This window comes from Haplochromis burtoni, unplaced genomic scaffold (assembly GCF_018398535.1).
Source record: "Haplochromis burtoni strain Fernald_Lab_line unplaced genomic scaffold, NCSU_Asbu1 Contig_10, whole genome shotgun sequence".
NCBI lineage: Eukaryota > Metazoa > Chordata > Actinopteri > Cichliformes > Cichlidae > Haplochromis > Haplochromis burtoni.
In genome coordinates this window covers 303,839-323,429 of record NW_024582371.1, presented here as the reverse complement: position 1 = coordinate 323,429, position 19,591 = coordinate 303,839, and positions in this window count along the sequence as shown.

Sequence of the window (19,591 nt, the reverse complement as noted above, 5' to 3'; positions counted from 1 at the left end):
ACGCCAGCCTGCCTTCTGATGCCATACGGAAACACCTTCTTCACTCTGACGTCTGCTGTTATTTCACATGGAGACCAAAACAGAGCCAGGAAGAAACTGCGGCAGAGTCACAAAGATCTCATTGTTCAAACAGTCTAATTGTCTTTTCAAGTATTTCTATGGTGAATCTCACAGATGGATGACTTACCTGTTCTTTCCATTGGAGTTGTCTTTTTGGATCTTCTCCAACAGACCGCATCCACAGCAGCTCCTTTCAGCGGGAGGAGGGCATGGAAACAGAAAATACAGGAGGGTCACTTAGTTTGCAGACTCTTCCACAATGCTCCATTTAAAAGCTTTGAATGTTGTCTTCCAACAAAGTCCCACAGCAATTTGTGAAGTAGTCACAGAATTTTATTTTATTTATTGACATTAAAGACATTTAGTATACGAATCCTGATATACAGATACTGTTTAAAAGTACTTCCGTAGTCTGGAATAAACAAATAATGTCCTGTTCACAGTGACCACAAACATTTTTTAGCATTGCTAGAAGCTTAGCAACAAGGATGCAGGTAGGAACTTCAGTCTTTCATTCAGCTGGGATAAAGGAACTGCCATATTTCTGCAACTATTTGATGGAATCTCTCAGTTCTACTGAGGGATTCTACTTTTAGCATATCTCTTATGGGGTGAGTTACATTTTTGACGCATACAGGGAGTGCAGAATTATTAGGCAAGTGAAGGTGTAAAAGGTGATTTATTGAACACAAAAGGAGAGGCAAACGGCAACACGGAGAACTAAACTATACTGGGAAACAACTAAAACTACAAAGCACAAACCTGAATGAGAATGAGCAGAGGAGAGGAGGATGATGATGGACAGCAGGGAGAACACACGGGTGAGACATGGTAGGTAGACAGACGGACCAGCAACAACAATGACGGAAGACATGACTTAAATACACAGAGAACCACAGGGGAATTACACACAGGTGGTGGACACAGCTGGGAATAATCAACAAGACGAGACAAAGGTAAAACTGAACGCGCTCACATGAGACGCAGACCTTCACAATAAAACAGGAAACAAAACACACTTTACTAAGACACAGACTAGACAGAGACAGACTTGAAATGACATATGAAACTAAACCCACATCTTAAACCCAGATAAACAGAACATGGAACTCTAATAATAGACATAAACATTACCATAACACGACAAGAGAACAAGAACACAATCCCTGATGCAAACTTAAATCAAAACACAATAAACTCAAAATACTGGGTCCAACGGACCCAGAACCGTGACATATTTTTACCAGTGAAACCAATATAACATCTCCACATTCACAAATATACATTTCTGACATTCAAAAACAAAACAAAAACAAATCAGCGACCAATATAGCCACCTTTCTTTGCAAGGACACTCAAAAGCCTGCCATCCATGGATTCTGTCAGTGTTTTGATCTGTTCACCATCAACATTGCGTGCAGCAGCAACCACAGCCTCCCAGACACTGTTCAGAGAGGTGTACTGTTTTCCCTCCTTGTAAATCTCACATTTGATGATGGACCACAGGTTCTCAATGGGGTTCAGATCAGGTGAACAAGGTGGCCATGTCATTAGTTTTTCTTCTTTTATACCCTTTCTTGCCAGCCACGCTGTGGAGTACTTGGACGCGTGTGATGGAGCATTGTCCTGCATGAAAATCATGTTTTTCTTGAAGGATGCAGACTTCTTCCTGTACCACTGCTTGAAGAAGGTGTCTTCCAGAAACTGGCAGTAGGACTGGGAGTTGAGCTTGACTCCATCCTCAACCCGAAAAGGCCCCACAAGCTCATCTTTGATGATACCAGCCCAAACCAGTACTCCACCTCCACCTTGCTGGCGTCTGAGTCGGACTGGAGCTCTCTGCCCTTTACCAATCCAGCCACGGGCCCATCCATCTGGCCCATCAAGACTCACTCTCATTTCATCAGTCCATAAAACCTTAGAAAAACCAGTCTTGAGATATTTCTTGGCCCAGTCTTGACGTTTCAGCTTGTGTGTCTTGTTCAGTGGTGGTCGTCTTTCAGCCTTTCTTACCTTGGCCATGTCTCTGAGTATTGCACACCTTGTGCTTTTGGGCACTCCAGTGATGTTGCAGCTCTGAAATATGGCCAAACTGGTGGCAAGTGGCATCTTGGCAGCTGCACGCTTGACTTTTCTCAGTTCATGGGCAGTTATTTTGCGCCTTGGTTTTTCCACACGCTTCTTGCGACCCTGTTGACTATTTTGAATGAAACGCTTGATTGTTCGATGATCACGCTTCAGAAGCTTTGCAATTTTGAGACTGCTGCATCCCTCTGCAAGATATCTCACTATTTTTGACTTTTCTGAGCCTGTCAAGTCCTTCTTTTGACCCATTTTGCCAAAGGAAAGGACGTTGCCTAATAATTATGCACACCTGATATAGGGTGTTGATGTCATTAGACCACACCCCTTCTCATTACAGAGATGCACATCACCTAATATGCTTAATTGGTAGTAGGCTTTCGAGCCTATACAGCTTGGAGTAAGACAACATGCATGAAGAGGATGATGTGGACAAAATACTCATTTGCCTAATAATTCTGCACTCCCTGTAGTAAACCAGCTTCAGCAGTTCAACAACAACTCTCAGGTCAAGTCTTCTGTAAGACACTTTGGCCTTGCAGTTCTTGTGTTATGAAATTTCAATTAGAGTATGCTTACTAATAAAAATTCTAGTAAATATTAATTCTTTGAGGTGTAAGTGATAACTATGAACAATCCTAACCTTAACTGTATATTAGAAAATATAGAGAAAGACTAAATTGATGCTTTTTGGGGGGAAAAAACCTAAATAGTCATTGATGTATGACAGTTATAATAGTAATTTTCTTTGCCAAGGCTTGGGAAAATTCATGTTTTGATTGCTTAGGGTTAGGGTTGGGGTTGTCACCAATGATGACTGGGTATTCAGAGTGTTAACCTATTCTTAACTCTACCCCTAACCCTAAAATGGCTGTAGAGGTAGAGTTATGTTTGTTTGGTTTTCAGCCGCATGCTACAGTGCCCAGTTTCAGATATTAGAAGATCCTACTTTTTCAGTCAGTGTATTTGGCATTTCACCTAACCCTAAAAATATATGTGAAATAACCACGGTTATATCATCCAGGTCATATGCACATGCACTACTTTTTTGCACTATTGAAATAAATATCTAAGGTTCATCCAGTGTTGCACCATGTTCAGCCTATTTGTGTCTAACATTCATGCCTTGTAGCTTCTTTGTGTGTAGTGTATAGTTTCATTACTTTTTATCTTCTCTCTTTCTGTATATAGATTGCCGATATAAAACATTGTGTGCACAATCTTGGCCAAATAATTGTCAAATAATGATTCTGAGAAATACTCGGTGTCCTTTTTGTTCATCGGTGGAACTCTTTGGATGTCATTTTTCCTCAATTTCTTTCCTGTTGATGAATCATGAACACTGACCTTAACTGAGATAAGCAAGGCCTGAAGCTGATCTACATCTTTTGTGACCTCCTGGATGAGTCATTCATGTGCTCTTGGAGGTAATTCTGTGTGTTTTCACACAGGGCCAGCTGGGTTGGATAGCTTTTTTCCCTTAATGAAATCATTATTTGAAAACTGCATTTTGTATTTACTCACTTTTGTAATTACCTACTATTTTGTTTCAATGAATTAAATGAATGAATTAAAGCTTTTAAATGTAACAAATATGCAAAAAAATCAACAAAATGGGAAGGGGGTATACTTTTTCATGGCACTGTACAGATAGATCTTATATACTGTACTGCTATATACAGTATAAGATTTGGCGTTAAAAAATGCCAAAGTATGTTTTTATTTCATTTGTTTGGTCATTTGTATATACTCTTAGGACTTGCATGACAAATTCAGTGGCATATACAGAAACATAACTTTTTTCTTGCCACCATAAGATGTTTCCTTTTTGAGCATAGGCATTTAGATGTAAAACACTGAATGGTTATGCCACTCAAACTGGATTTCTCTTGTCCATATTTGTAGCCTGTACTCTATGGAATGTCAAGGAATGTGCCAGTATCAACATGTCTGAATTCCACTAAAAATTCCAGCTAAATAGCTCATTCACAAACAAACTCAATTTGCAAAGGCCTGATGTGAGCTCTCCTCCCTAAGTGCTAATACAGCAGCGTGCTGGAATCCTGTTTCTTCCCTCGCTAACCTCAGGTGGACTCACACCTTGTTTTGCAACTGTATCTTCTTGGTGGCCACCATTATATTTTCCAGTGTCCTGTGAGCCACAGTGCCATAAAGCAGATGGATTCATGGTAGTACTCTGACTGAAAGAGACAATGAAGAGGTCTTTTTGACATTGCTGTAAGCTATAATGTAGGCGAGCCTTCCCACTAAGAGTACTGTATGATCCAGCTGTGCCTGCGGAGGGTAAAAAGCAGGGCATGTCTTTTTTGTCAGTGCTTTGCATGGACACAGCTGATGACTGACAGCATGTAGTCTGGCGATGGAGTTAGCCAGAGTTTAGACGTGAAAAAATCTTTATTCTTTTGCCAAAAAGAAAATAAAACACGCTTGTATTTTAGCAGCATTTACAGACAGCATTTTGTCAGTCACCAGTTCAAAGGCATTTCAACTCAAGAATGCCTGTTTCCATATGCGTTCACTTATATGGATCTCACCTCATTGACAGCATTTCCAAGAAATAAACCCCTAGATGATATGTCAGAATATACTGACATAGCCTCTAGTCGACCCAAAGCATGTTCTGGAGAAGCAGCTGAGTGTCTGAGCTTATCATGCAACAAGATGTTTTCTTAAAGAAAGAATGATTTGGATAAATATGGATCAGATCGTCTTTAAAAAAACATACAGTCCAAATGAGATGACTTGGCCAGCACTGGTGTGTTTGATGTGAGAAAACAAAAAGTGCCAGCGCTTTGATGCACAATATGTAGCTTGAGTTGTAGGTACCTATTGTACCTAGACGTGCCTAGTGTTGTTGATTTTCGGATTCAAGACATGAAACTATGGACTTGGGGCACGAATTGGTATATATAGCAAAAAATTACAAGTCCAGTCTTTCTTTTTAGTAGAAATATTACTTGGCTTCTATTATTAAAGTTCTCATTTATTCTCTTTTAATGTATAAAAGTTGCCAACTGAGCCTTTTTTTTGTATTTATTTTTATATTGCCTTGGATGACAGGGCTTCCCTGGTGCTCAGGTCTTCAACACCCAGCTGCCGAGCAGAGGAATCCCTGGTATGACACAGAAGAGCTCGTGTGTTAACTTGCGTTTTGCCGAGCAGCCGTCTATCCCTCAGAGCGCTCTGTCATCTGTGATGCTGCTGATATTGGCATGGGAAAAAACAGAGTGCTGCAAACCAGACTTTCCTCCAGTGTAAATCACTCTGTTTGACTTGTCTGAAGATAACAAACATGCACACATGCGCATGTAGACGTGCACATCTGTGCATGAAAAGCTCTCAGAGAAGCTGGCTGAATTAAGATTTGGGACTGAGACTGGGATATTTCCTGAGGCTCTGATGGAGGAGTGGCTTGGCTTGTCACTGCTTGGCAGCCTTCTGTCCATTTGTTTCATTCCATTTGTTTAACTCCCATTAGCGCTTCTCCTCTCTGTGGCTGACACCTTTACAAAATGACAGAGGGTGTCTGGGGAGATTGAACTAAAATGCCTTATGCATTAGCATTTCTATTCTTTGTTGGATCTCACCACCACCGCTCTGTCTATTTTTCTCTCTCGCTGTGTCTCTTTCAGTTCTGTCTGAACAAGTGCCACACTCCCACACAGTGAATGCTCTGAGCCACACATACTCCGTGACCCCGCCTGGACACCGTGCTATAAAAAGAAAGTCAGTTTTCCTCCAAACCAATGGAAATCAGTGGCAGCGCCAACCACCTCCCTTACTTAACCCTCTAGTGTACTTCCTTCCAAGGATCTAAAATATGTAGCACTCTGTGAGGTCTGAGGACTGTAAAGAGTTGTGAAACTTTGCATATCATTTCATTCAGGTTTATTTGGATTCTGTTTGAATTTTATTAGCTGAGGTTGTGCAGTTATGTAATTGGTTTATTTTATTTTCACAAAAACTCAAGCCGCACTTTTCCTTCAACACTGCTCATCTTTTGCTACTTGTCTTTTGTATGTAGGACTTTGATTTTACCCTGAAAGTAGATATATAAAATAAAGTAGAAACAGACCTGTTTTGTTTTCTCTAATATTTCTATAAAAGTGTTTATTTACAAAAGAAGAATCCTCAGTGCTGCAGTATCAACTTTATTTGCCCCTGTCAGGGATCAGTGAAGATAGGTCCCTAACAGGACATAAATAAAATGACTTTTAAAATGACTATTATAAGAGGTGCTTTAATTATCTAGTTTGGCAACTTTGGAAATGAACTCACAATATGTTGTTGCAGTAATATGCAGTAAAATGTTTAACCAACGAACGTGTTATTTGTTACCGTGGCTGCAAGTCTGCTTGGGTCCAAGTGACGTAGATTTCATCATCAGACGGTGAGCGACAGGCTCTGAGGAGCATCTTTGTGACCACATGGACTAATCTGCAGAGACTTTGCATTACACATGCACCATTTCAGGTGTATAATTGGAATGACCAACCTGTCTGTGTTACTGTCCACAACAGACCATAATCACTGCTTAATGACATTAGCTTGGCTCTGATGAGCAAATGTCGCCTTGCAGTAGAGACGTTAATTAATAAGATTCAGCGGTGATGTGTTATTAAGTTACCAATCAGAATCAATGAGAGTCAACCAGTTGTTTTGAGTGTTTGTTTGTTTTTTCATGTAAGATCAAGAAAGTGGAACGTACCTCAAATGTTTCTGTTACTACATAAGCAGCATTTTGTTACTGACCCTCGCAAAACACAACACACAGTGCTAAATGCATTTGATCAAGTCCACTTTTTCTCTTATTCTTCTCGTGGATTTCAAGGAAGAACTGTATACCTACATTTCTAATGTACAGCTGCTTCAACTAAGCCGACTGTATTGCAGACATAACACAAGTGTCTGTGTTTTAGAGCAAATCTTTGAAAACAAATGAAGGATATTAAGCGCCAGAGGAAAAAAAAGACATAACGAGGCACAGTGGGAAACCAGAAAAGTAAAACAGACTTCATCACCAAATAACTCTTGGAATTCGGCAGCGATATATAAGAAACAGTGCAAGAGTTGGCACTTTCTTTAATATTCTTGAAGGCAGGAGGAGATCTGTTGTTGGCCAGTCTTCTTGGACTTGAAAAAAGTGAGGATGTTTCTGCTCTGTAGCTGCCCGATTTTCCCTTTAGGTGGGATGTGCGGTGAGGTTTAGGTTAAAAGACGGCAAGTAATTAAAGTGTGCTAAGAGAAAATAATTGTTACTTTCATGTCACTGTGGGGGGAAAGGACTTGGTCTGTGATGTGGGAAGCCTGCTAGAAGGTCAAGCTTTAAACAGCTAGGAAGATGAATTGCGTGGTGGTGGCAGAGGGCGTGGAGGTCGTTTAATGGAGCAGTGAACCAAAGGTTTGAGTCAAGAGTGTTTATGCTCCCTTTCCTTTCATTTGGGCTATTGGTTAGCCATAACTAAAGAATAGGTATAGACCAATCTAGCTAGAATAATACAAAGTTGGCCATAATCACACTAATTCTGAAACATTTTCTAAACATCCATGTGAGGCAAGAAAAGGCTCCCATCTCACTTACTGACATATATTTGTATATCTTACAATGTCTTTAAAAACTGTGCAACACTATCAAAACATTACCTACAATGACTTTAAAGATAATCTGTTCCTTCTTAAAACCAAACAAAGGAGAAATGTTCTCCTCTTTGCCGCTGCTGGTTATGGGAACATCTCATCTAACTTTGCAAACTACCACTTCTGAATATAATGACAGTGTTTCTGAACAAACTGCATGCATATTATATCACAGTGGCAAGACTCCATACTGTGAAATTCACTGTTGCTGGGATAGAACAGATGCTGTAGTCCCCTGTCTGTGACCATCAACTGGAAACTGGAAACAAAGTTGATAAGAATATTGAAATAAGTAAAAAAGAAGCTTCACCTAAACAGCAGAAACTCACAAAGAACTGAAGCTAATCTTCCTTCTCTACCACTAGAGAAAGAAGTGGGCTCTTGTCTCTCATAGCATATGTAAATGTTTAAGTAAGTAAGTATGTAAGTCATCCAGGTGACCTTTTTCACATCCTAAAAAGATTTTTTGATATATTTTTCCCCCTTTAGTATGTTCACTGCTGTTTGTTTCCCAAGAAAAACATTTGGACAATTCTAACCAATTCTGTCTTGCTTTGGGGGAAAAGTTTGCCCTTCTGACTCCAGTTAAAGAAAACTTTTTCTCACGTTATGGTTTGGCTAAAATACCAAGAAAGAAGAAGAAGATGATGGAGGCTTCTTTTACTGAGATCACAGAGACACAGCTATTATCTGTTCATTAAAACTCACTGAGAATATTCCGAGAAGTCATTGCAAGAGGTCCATGGGGAGGAAGGGATGGGATTTCACCCTGGGGATGTCCTCTGGCATGTGTAGACACACAGAGAGCTGATTTTCACAACAGGCTGGAAAAAGGGATGGTTAAGCTCTTTCTTCTGAGATATACTTGGCTCCTTGAGAGTTCACCAAAGCTATCTGGGATGGTATAATCTTTTATCGGCGTAAAAAGATTCTGATTAACGATGGGCTGGATACTCCCGACTTCTCCACTTGGGCCCTTGATGCCTCCGTTTCTTGAATAGTAAGGAAATCTTCTTTTAACCTTCTGTGGCTTCCTTCCATGGCTAACTTTCACCACTCTGGAAGGGATAGCAAAATTCTCCAAGTCCCACAAGTGAAGGAAAATCCCTGATACCTAATAGCGGTTGTACCTCAGAACGTCTCCATTGTGTTTCATAAATAAGTACTCATCCAATTCAGCTTTTCAACATGTTAGGATTTATTGTCCCTCCACTGATGACTTTTGGAGTACACTTCATATCCTCTATGACCCATCAGCTGTTATTACACTCACAGTGGCTTGAGTTGTTGAGCGGACACACAGTCACGCACACCTCCGGGGGTTTGAAACTGGATAAATTAGATCTGCAGGGATGGAGGTGTCCACACGTCTCGATGATCGTGGTTCCACATATGGAGAAAGTATTTAAGCCGCAAAAGGTCATCCCCATCCTACATTCACTGCGGCTAATCAAAATGATAATACACACTTACGAAGGATCATCACAGACATGATTAAGAGCAAAAGTGCGAGCCAATAAACATCTGGATATTTCACTAATACGAAATGCCAAAAAAGTTTACATGAAAAGTTGTTAAAAATAGAAATGATGGGAATTCACCTCAAGCAGGAAAGTCGTGGTTTAGCTCGGATTAAGGATGTATTTAGTATTTTGTGTCCATCTCTATATAGTACTCAGTGTTTTCATTGCTATAACTATGAATGAGCCACTTGGGATGTGAGACTGGGTCAGGAAATACCACTGTGGAAAGCAGTGACTCTCCTTAGAATTCCTTTGGCTGGGAGGCCCTTTCTGACTGGCCAGGCTGGAATCTGTAGGAAAGAGGAAACAGGTCAGCTTATGCACTAGTGATCCCTCTCATCAGACTGCTGCAACTTTTCAAAGACAACCCTTTTCAAAGACAGAGGGAGTGAGAAAGGGAGGGAGAGTGACAGAGAACCAAATGGCATTTTTTTTTCCCAGGGAGGAACTAGGGTTCAGCATTCCTGGCATTGCCACTGGCCTTCAACAATCCATACTCTATCCTGTGTGCTGGGAGACTGAATGGCCACAGTGTGTGTGAGGCTCGCAGGTCCCAGTTTGCCCTGCAAAAGGAGAACAGCCTGCATTGCCGGCACACATTCGGAGTCTCGGACACCAGCTCTCCCTCCGTCCCCAGCCGCTAAGCCAAACACTGGGATGTCTGAGACGGCACTGTTGAGCCACCACACATGCCAGACCGCTGCTGAAAATGCACTCCAAAAAATAAACAGACTCAGGCCCCATGAAGACCAAATATTTGATCAATCTGAGAAAGGCAAGAAAGGAAAAAGAGAGAGAGGATTAATGTGCAAAGGGAGAGGAGAGGGGATTGGAGAAGGAAGAGGATGGCTGAAGATGAAAGGAGCTGCTATTGTACATATATATATATATATATATATATATATATATATATATATATATATATATTTAGATATATATATATATATATATATATATAGATACATAATAGATAGATAAGTATAGATAGATAGATATAGATAGATAGATAGAGTATATAAAAAACACCCAGCACGCCCCTGCGGGCGGTTTATCCTTCAAGCTCGGGTCCTCTACCAGAGGCCTGGGAGCTTGAGGGTCCTGCGCAGTATCTTAGCTGTTCCCAGGACTGCGCTCTTCTGGACAGAGATCTCCGATGTTGTTCCCGGGATCTGCTGGAGCCACTCGCCTAGCTTGGGAGTCACCGCACCTAGTGCTCCGATTACCACGGGGACCACGTTACCTTCACCCTCCACATCCTCTCGAGCTCTTCTCTGAGCCCTTGGTATTTCTCCAGCTTCTCGTGTTCCTTCTTCCTGATATTGCTGTCATTCGGAACCGCTACATCGATCACTACGGCCGTCTTCTTCTGTTTGTCTACCACCACTATGTCCGGTTGGTTAGCCACCACCATTTTGTCCGTCTGTATCTGGAAGTCCCACAGGATCTTAGCTCGGTCATTCTCCACCACCCTTGGGGGCATCTCCCATTTTGACCTCGGGACTTCCAGGTTATACTCGGCACAGATGTTCCTGTACACTATGCCGGCCACTTGGTTATGGCGTTCCATGTATGCCTTGCCTGCTAGCATCTTGCACCCTGCTGTTATGTGCTGGATTGTCTCTGGGGCATCTTTACACAGCCTGCACCTGGGGTCTTGCCTGGTGTGATAGACCCCAGCCTCTATGGATCTTGTAGCTCAGAGCTTGTTCTTGTGCTGCCATGATTAGTGCCTCTGTGCTGTCTTTCAGTCCAGCTTTGTCCAGCCACTGGTAGGATTTCTGGATATCAGCCACCTCCTCTATCTGCCGGTGGTACATACCGTGCAGGGGCCTGTCCTTCCATGATGGTTCCTCGTCTCCCTCCTCTTTCTTGGGTTTCTGCTGCCTGAGGTATTCACTGAGCACTCGGTCAGTTGGGGCCATCTTCCCAATGTATTCTTGGATGTTCGTTGTCTCATCCTGGACTGTGGTGCTGACACTCACCAGTCCCCGGCCCCCTTCCTTCCGCTTAGCGTACAGCCTCAGGGTGCTGGACTTGGGGTGAAACCCTCCATGCATGGTAAGGAGCTTTCTTGTCTTTATGTCAGTGGCTTCTATCTCCTCCTTTGGCCAGCCTATTACCCCAGCAGGGTACCTGATCACGGGCAGGGCGTACGTGTTGATGGCCCGGATCTTGTTCTTACCATTCAGCTGACTCCTCAGGACTTGCCTGACCCTCTGCAGGTACTTGGTGGTTGCAGCTTTTCTAGCGGCCTCTTCATGGTTCCCATTCGCCTGCGGGATCCCCAGGTACTTGTAACTGTCCTCTATGTCTGCAATGTTGCCTTCTGGTAGTTCAATCCCCTCAGTTCTGACTACCTTCCCTCTCTTTGTTACCATCCGACTACACTTCTCCAGTCCGAACGACATTCCAATGTCATTGCTGTATAGCCTGGTAGTGTGGATCAGTGAATCGATGTCTCGTTCACTCTTGGCATACAGCTTGATGTCATCCATGTACAGGAGGTGGCTGACAACTGCTCCGTTCCGTAGTCGGTATCCGTAGCCAGTCTTGTTAATGATCTCACTGAGGGGGTTCAGGCCTATGCAGAACAGCAGTGGGGACAGAGCATCTCCTTGGTAGATCCCGCACTTGATGGTGACTTGTGCTATGGGCTTGGAGTTGGCCTCTAGTGTTGTACGCCACATCCCCATTGAGTTCCTGATGAAGGCTCTTAGGGTCCCATTGATCTTGTACAATTCTAGGCATTCCAGTATCCAGCTGTGGGGCATTGATCATAGCCATACTTTACATCACATCCAGCTATATTATATATATATATATATATATATATATATATATATATAAAAACACATAGAGATAGATAGATAGATAGATAGAAATATATATAGATATATATACATATATATTGTTTGGGCTTTTTTTGTTTATCCGTTAGATTCGTTGTCCGTTAGATTTTGCTTTGGTTTGGGTATCGGTGCAGCATCTCAGTTCAAACAGTCTTAAACAACCCGTTTTCAATTGCAAACAGGACTCACAAATCCATTCCTATGCACAGCAACCCAATTCACTTTGCAGCTAATGCTTGGACAGCACACAGTACTTCCTGGTTGTACTGCTATAGCTGACTGGATAGGTGGTGTCTTGTTTGGTTGAGCTTTTTTGCTGTGCACACAGCCAGAGTTGTGGAACTTTAGAGGACCATATTAGGGACAGATGTTCCCAGTCACACAGCACAGTGTCAAGAATCTTTTTAAAAGAAACTGTTTCAAGTCGAGCTTTGAGAGCAGTGTGAAGAGAGCGAAATGTTCCCAAATAAATGGGAAGTATGAGCAGGTCACATGAGCAAGCTTTTTCCTCGCATGGATGACCCGCACATATGCTGATCTCCTTATTTACAACTTTGGCTTTGTTTAAATATGAACATATAAATGAATAACGTGAAAAACAGGAAGAACTTTAAATATTTGAGCGGTGGACGTTACTGTTCCCAGAGTTCATTTGTCAAAGTATGACGAACACTAAGATTCTGTTTCCCATTTACACAGAGTGAAAGTCTGCACTGTTCATCTGTTCAGCCCTAAATGTCTCACGCACATGTGCAGAGCAGAGGAAACACTTTCATGGACTGTCAGTATAAATTTTGTGTTGTCATAGTTCATCTATTCTTAGAGAGTGAAGAAACAGATTATTATATATATGGAAATATCATGGTTACTACTTCAACTGTAGTTCAACTGATTGCAAAAAAGGATGTTTACCTTATGATCGCTTGCTGGCTTTTACAGTTTCCTCCCTTTAAATTATTACTTGCAACAATCCAGTAGTTAATTTTGTATTGGTGTCATAATAAAGTAGTTACTCTTCAATATTTGATACTCGTGAAGGTGTGATAGCTTGTTAGTTATTGAACAGTAACTGTATGTTATATCACATTCTGATGGTAATTGTGTAGCTGTCTTTCATGATAACATTCAGTGCTTTGCTGAGCCCAATATCCACCCCAATATCCTCACTATACAGATTTTATGGCTCCGTATTTGCATCCTTTTTGCTACTTGCACAAATGAAATGAAATAACCTTTATGTGAGGACAATCATCATTTTCTATCAGGTACAGCTAAACAGAGGTCAATTTGAAGTTTACATAATACAAAAACACAAGCGTTAGGATGTGATTTACCTCTCCTGATCCAAACCCAGCAGAGGTTGGAGGTTGATGGAAACAGAAGCAATCCTGTCATTTTCCACCTCATCAGATCAGATGTCATTCCCTCTCACTTGCAATGAGTCAAACTGAAGTCCATCCATCAACCCTCACTGGCTTCTTGTCAGAACAGAGGCCTGGTGCCATTGCTCACTGAGCCATATTTCATAAGGAAACAAAAACACTGCTGGTGAAATATTGCTTCTTTTTATGACTGTGGATACAGAGTGTGTGGATATCCAGTCGAGAGAAAAATGAGCCCCCAGTGCTAGCAAGCAGGAGGCATGTGCAATATCCCTGAAAAATATATATTCTCATGTTTGATATTTTATGTGAATTGATTCACACGTCTTATACCTCACAAATTCCATCCGGTTTGGATGGTTTCTTTTTGAATTTCAGAGAGAGCATATCTTATATTCAGAAAGCTGCAAAAATATTTTTTTTTCATTATTATTTTGTTTGATCATGAATCAAACGATCATTCCTTTAAAGTTTACCTAATTTTTATCCACACTTCACAGACTCAAGTTGTTTTTCATCCAAAAAAAGCTTATTTTTCGCCCATCCTGGCAGTTGTCTGCGTATCATTTGGTTGCGGTTGAATTCAAAAGACAACCAGATGTGCTGAGGTTTTCTTTATTTGAAGGTTGGGTGTGCTATATAGCTCAGGCCTAATGGGAAAGCATGGTATACCTTGTCTGTGTGGACTCATGCTGTTACATAACAGTTACATAAGCTGTCTGAGGCCAACTGATAAATAAGGCTTATTATACAGTACTAGCCCAGCTTGGTGTGCTGAATAGTTGCAGTGGCTGGAGGCTAATCAATCACTTGGGGGAGAATTTACAGACACTGTTTATTCAAACAGACTGCTGATATAGTCTGAAGTGAAACTGTGTATTACCACTGGCTTCATCTTCAGAGCCAAAGTGAGCACCTGGCAATCGAAACAGGCCACTTTCAACTTGGAAGATCCAAATGCAGGATCAGGGCCAGACTTTCCCAGGTCCCTCCCCTCTGTTTTCTCGTGGCCCCACAGTGGAGGAGACTCTTGCAGCGTTAAAAGGAACAGCCCTATACCTCCCATCCTCTACACCCCATATTAACAGTCAGAGGCCCCATTCGGTACAGTGGCCATTAATATTTATGAGAGCAGAGCTCCTCACGGGGGCCCAAGAGTGACAAACACTGTGACCTTTGAGAGAGCCAGTGTTTACAGTGGCCATCAGGAAACCGGTCGGATAAGGGAAGAGAACACCCCCGCCCATCTTTCTCCGAACCAAATGAAAGCAGGCTGGTGTTTGGTCCGAGCAGATGCTGGTATCACACTGTTACTTTCACATGAGCGCTCTTGTGAATGCCTGTGAGCTGAAAGCAACCATGTCGTATTAAAAGAAAACACTGCGCCATTCCGAGACGTGTCATTTCCATTCGGCACATCTTTCCCAAAATTGTGCCGTTCACTCACACGGAGGCTCATTTTGTTTATAGTCTACACCCTGGATGGTCTGGGACTCTCTTAAAAATACAGTTCATTATTTGCAGTCTGGGAGTGACTCAACAGAATTCAGCATTCAGCCCCTTCTGTGTTCCAGCTCTTTTTTTGTCATGAAAACACAGAAAGCGGCGTCTGCTCACCGTCTGTGATGTTGTTGTAAATTATAGCTTACTCACTAATTTGTACAAATAAAGTGGTGAAAGGAGAGCACTCACACGGGGAGAATTGTGTTCTGCTTATTTTGGAAGAATAAATCTGGCTACTGAAGGAATTACAGAGTGTGTGACTACAGGAAAATTATGACTTGCTTTGACTCTGGTGATTGATTCATCACTAAACTGGTCTTTATGGGGAGTTTGGCACTATTATTATATTATTTTATCTTTACTACTGTGTGGTTTCATAGGAGTAAAAGTAATGGTAAAGTCACCTTTACTTCATTTTCATTTGGTTTGGAGGAAGATGTGTGGGGGTGTCCTTTTCCTTTACAGGACTGGTTTATAGTGTAAGAAGAAGACAACATGGAAATGCTTCTACAAAACAGAATGACTTAAGATGCTCCTAATAATAAATAAAAGGAAGCTCTGTATTATGCGTATAAGTGCATCTGCTCAGCTCTTATCTCGACACTGGTTCATCTGATCTGCTTCAGCTTTGGCAGATGTCTTACTGGGGGTCTTGAGGAAATGCGTTGTAAAGTTTCAAGTTACCTGGATGGCTTATGGTCGGATTTAGGGCATCTGCTTCTGTTTTAATGACATTATATGGGAGTATAGATCGACCGTTAATATCAGAAAAGGACGTTTTAAATAGGAAATATGAATAAAATCAGAGTTAAAAATGTTTAATTTGGAAGGCCTGAAGATAACTGAAAAGGAGTATACTCTTTTCTGGAAGTTAGAGGGTGTAGGCTGAAAATTTTAATTTTGCCATAAAGGAAATAAATACTTGTATTGATTAACTGAGGTGCACTTAGCATTTTTTCTTAACTTCTAGAACCACAGATTACAAACATTGTAAGGATAATTACTACTGCAGAAGGCCAGACCACATTTTTGGTCCCATGGTATAGAATGCACCTTTTATACATAAACCTTTGTCTACATAAAAGAAGCCTAGTTACATAACAAAGGAGTGGTTTCATAAAAGGTATCGTGTTAAGTCGCTCAAGCAAAGGCCAGACTTAAACCCAACATATGATCTGTGTAGGGACCAAACAGCCCGAATGAATGGGATAAACGACCCAAATCCAGGTTTCCAAAGTCTGTAGAAAGTTTGCCAGCACTAAAAGCTGTTACCTGCTGTCAGAGGGGCTTGAATTTTGGCTACATGCTAAACAAGCTTAGTTTTAGATACTAGGCTCACCATCATGTTCATTGGGCATTTCACATATGGGGAAATTCCAAAAACAGATGAAAAGCTTTTCTAACCCTTGTCTTAAATAGGTCTCTGGCAACATTGTCCATGTTAAGAAGATAAATGAAGAGTGCTGTACAGGGGATTTAACTATTAATAAATCTAGTGAAACTTTTAAAAGTGTACTTTTTGCCTTTATGGGTCACCTAGACTTGATTATTTTTTAATTGCTGGATTTTTATATTGTCACTTAAATGTCAAACAGTTACGCTCTCTTGGACAGAAATTTCCCAATAAATGTGTTTTTAACTCAATCGGTGGTACGAAAAGTGCACCAAGAACCCAAGTTAGATGCATAGTTTTTACAGCCCACTATATGAAATTGGCAACTTGTTTGGATTTCAGGACAGCAAACAAACATCACCATGGTGAAGCCGCTCTGAATATCCACAGATGCTACAAATAGAAATCTTGTGAGCTCCTGGGAATTGCTTGCTAACGACATGATGATGGATGGAGCAATGCCACCCAGTCCAGTAAACCACTTTATGGGAAAAATTTCAGCACCACTTCCTTCATTCTTCAGCTGTAAAAGACTGAAATTAGTATGAGTCCAGTTCAATCATTCCAGAGTTAAAGAATTTAATTTGTTTTATTATGCTGCAGTTGTGGGTGATTGTACTTTTTTGGAATTAAATTTCCAATGCAACCATTGAAACGGGGAAAGCACTTTGGATTTGTCGACTTCCTCTCTAGTTTTCCCTAAACCCCACCTCCCAAGATAAATATTCCTTTAACTTCCTCCTTCAAGTTCACTGCATTCATTCTTTTAGAGGATTCAGCCACCCATGTATCGTCTCAACTGAGGACAAATTTGTTTTTCTTCTACAATCCCCTCTGACAGCCAGTATGTCGAGCTAGGGAGCTGAGATTTGATAACAGTGACGTCTTGTACAGTGGAGACCACTCTTGGTATTATGCTTGTCTTGACCCTTCCCATCCACCCACAGGTGGTGTCTATCACCGCTAAAAAAGACATTTCCGCAATCTATTCGGCAAACCTTCTGAGCAAAATTCACATTGCAGTTGTCAGATAGAGATTACTGTCTGCAGAAGACTGACAGATGAGGGGAGGAGAAAATGATAACAAGACCTTTTAAGTTCCAATGTCTGTGGTGAGAGTTCATCCCAGGAGGCCCACCCACGTAGACCGGAGAAAACAGAGCTGAGAAGGCCAAGCTGCTTAGAGCTGGTGGGCGCTGTGGAACACTATGAACCACAGTGCTTTCCACAGTGTCATATTTATCTGTGGTCTTTGTCCAGGAAAAACACAGCTGTGCTTACACTGCCTTAAATCTCAGGTGCATGATTTTTCTGCTCCTCTTGAAGAAAGTTGCTGGCCGTTGATTCTGAATAAATTAATTTAAAGACTCCACCATGGTTTGTTTTAATGTTTTATAACTACGAGTTTTAAAGCTATCTAAAAAAAATTCCACACGAAATTAATCATTTGTAGAATTTTATTTGAAAATAAAAGGAGCATATTTTAACTGTTTGTACCAACAAATACCAAGCAGTGGGTCTTGCTAATTTGCTTGATGTTCTTGATGGGGCGATCGTGGCTCAAAGAGTTGGCAGTTCGTCTTGTAACCGGAAGGTTGCTGGTTCGAGTCCCGGCTCGGACAGGCAGTCTCGGTCGTTGTGTCCTGGGCAAGACACTTCACCTGCCACCTACTGGTGATGGCCAGAGGGGCTGATGGCGCAATATGGCAGCCTCGCTTCTGTCAGTGCGCCCCAGGGCAGCTGTGGCTACAACTGTAGCTTGCCTCCACCAATGTGTGAATGTGAGAGTGAATGAATGGTGGAATTGGAAAGCGCTATATAAGTGGAATCCATTACTGTTATCATGATAGGTGAAGAAGTGAAAACTTTTAACATCCTGCTGTTGTTTGCACAAAACTAAAGACAGAACACTTCAACTTTGTTTCCCTGCCACTTAGTCAGAGGCTGCATATTTGATAAGATTGATATTTATGTAACATTTATTCTCAGTGAAAATCCTAACAACATTTAAGTCCCATAACTCATGTTTGAACTTACTTACAGCATTAACGCAGTCATGCAGTGCTAGTGAGCTGTCTGTGATCATCTGGGAACCAAATTCCATGAGGAAAAAATGTCTAATTCCTGACTGGTTGCAAGTGGTTGCTGGCGGTCGTTGTGAAACCGTTTGTTAAAATGTCAGTGACCCCTAGTAACCACCTATCGCTAGGGAAAAGTGTGTATCCCCCAACTGATTGATGAGTGGTTACTAGGGTTTTAATTGTCAAATAAGACACACTCTGGCATGCCAGAAGCACAATGCACAACCAGCTGGGCATAGTGTAAATATGTGCTGTATATTCATGTTCTTATAATAAAAGTGCAGTAAAATGTTCTTATTCAGTTTAATCAATACATCATCTAAAACAATAAAGAAAAATACAGCAAATGATGACAGAAATCACATGGGCATTTCCTCTAAGAAATTAGCAAAAAATAAAAAATATTCAAATAAATTACTGTAAATACAGTTATATCAGTTATCCAGTTTATTATTATTAGTTTATTATGCTATGGAGACCAAACGGCAAATCACAATCACATATCACGTGTGCGAAACTGGCCGTGACTGGACACGAAGCACTTGTCTGATACGACTGCGGTCAAAATCAGCTTTGGTATTTTTAAGCGTGCCGTTTTTTTGGTCAGTGACGTTGCAGGTAACGGTCAATATACTGGATATTTAAGGTAGAATAAAGGACACAAATAATTTTGCTCATTATTTGGGATGTCCCAGCTAAAACGGGACGGTTGGCAACCCGTGTGGTTAACAGAGGTTGCTGGCAATCATCAAGTTAGCTGCAGGTACGTACTAAAAATCTCGTGCTGCTTTGGTCACTACGTAACAATCTCTGACAGTGTTTTGTTCAGACAACATCATGTTATCCGCAAATACGTACAAGGCTAAAAAGCACCGGACTCCATTGCTAACATTAGCATGCTAAATTATATGCAATACTGCTAGCATATTCATGTTCACATTGTAGGTAAACCTGTGTAGAACTTCTTTATACCTTTAAATATTTTCTGATTTATACAATGCTACAATGATGGTTTTCATCAGGACACCAACTAATAGTTTGCAACCTATTGGCAAAGTTT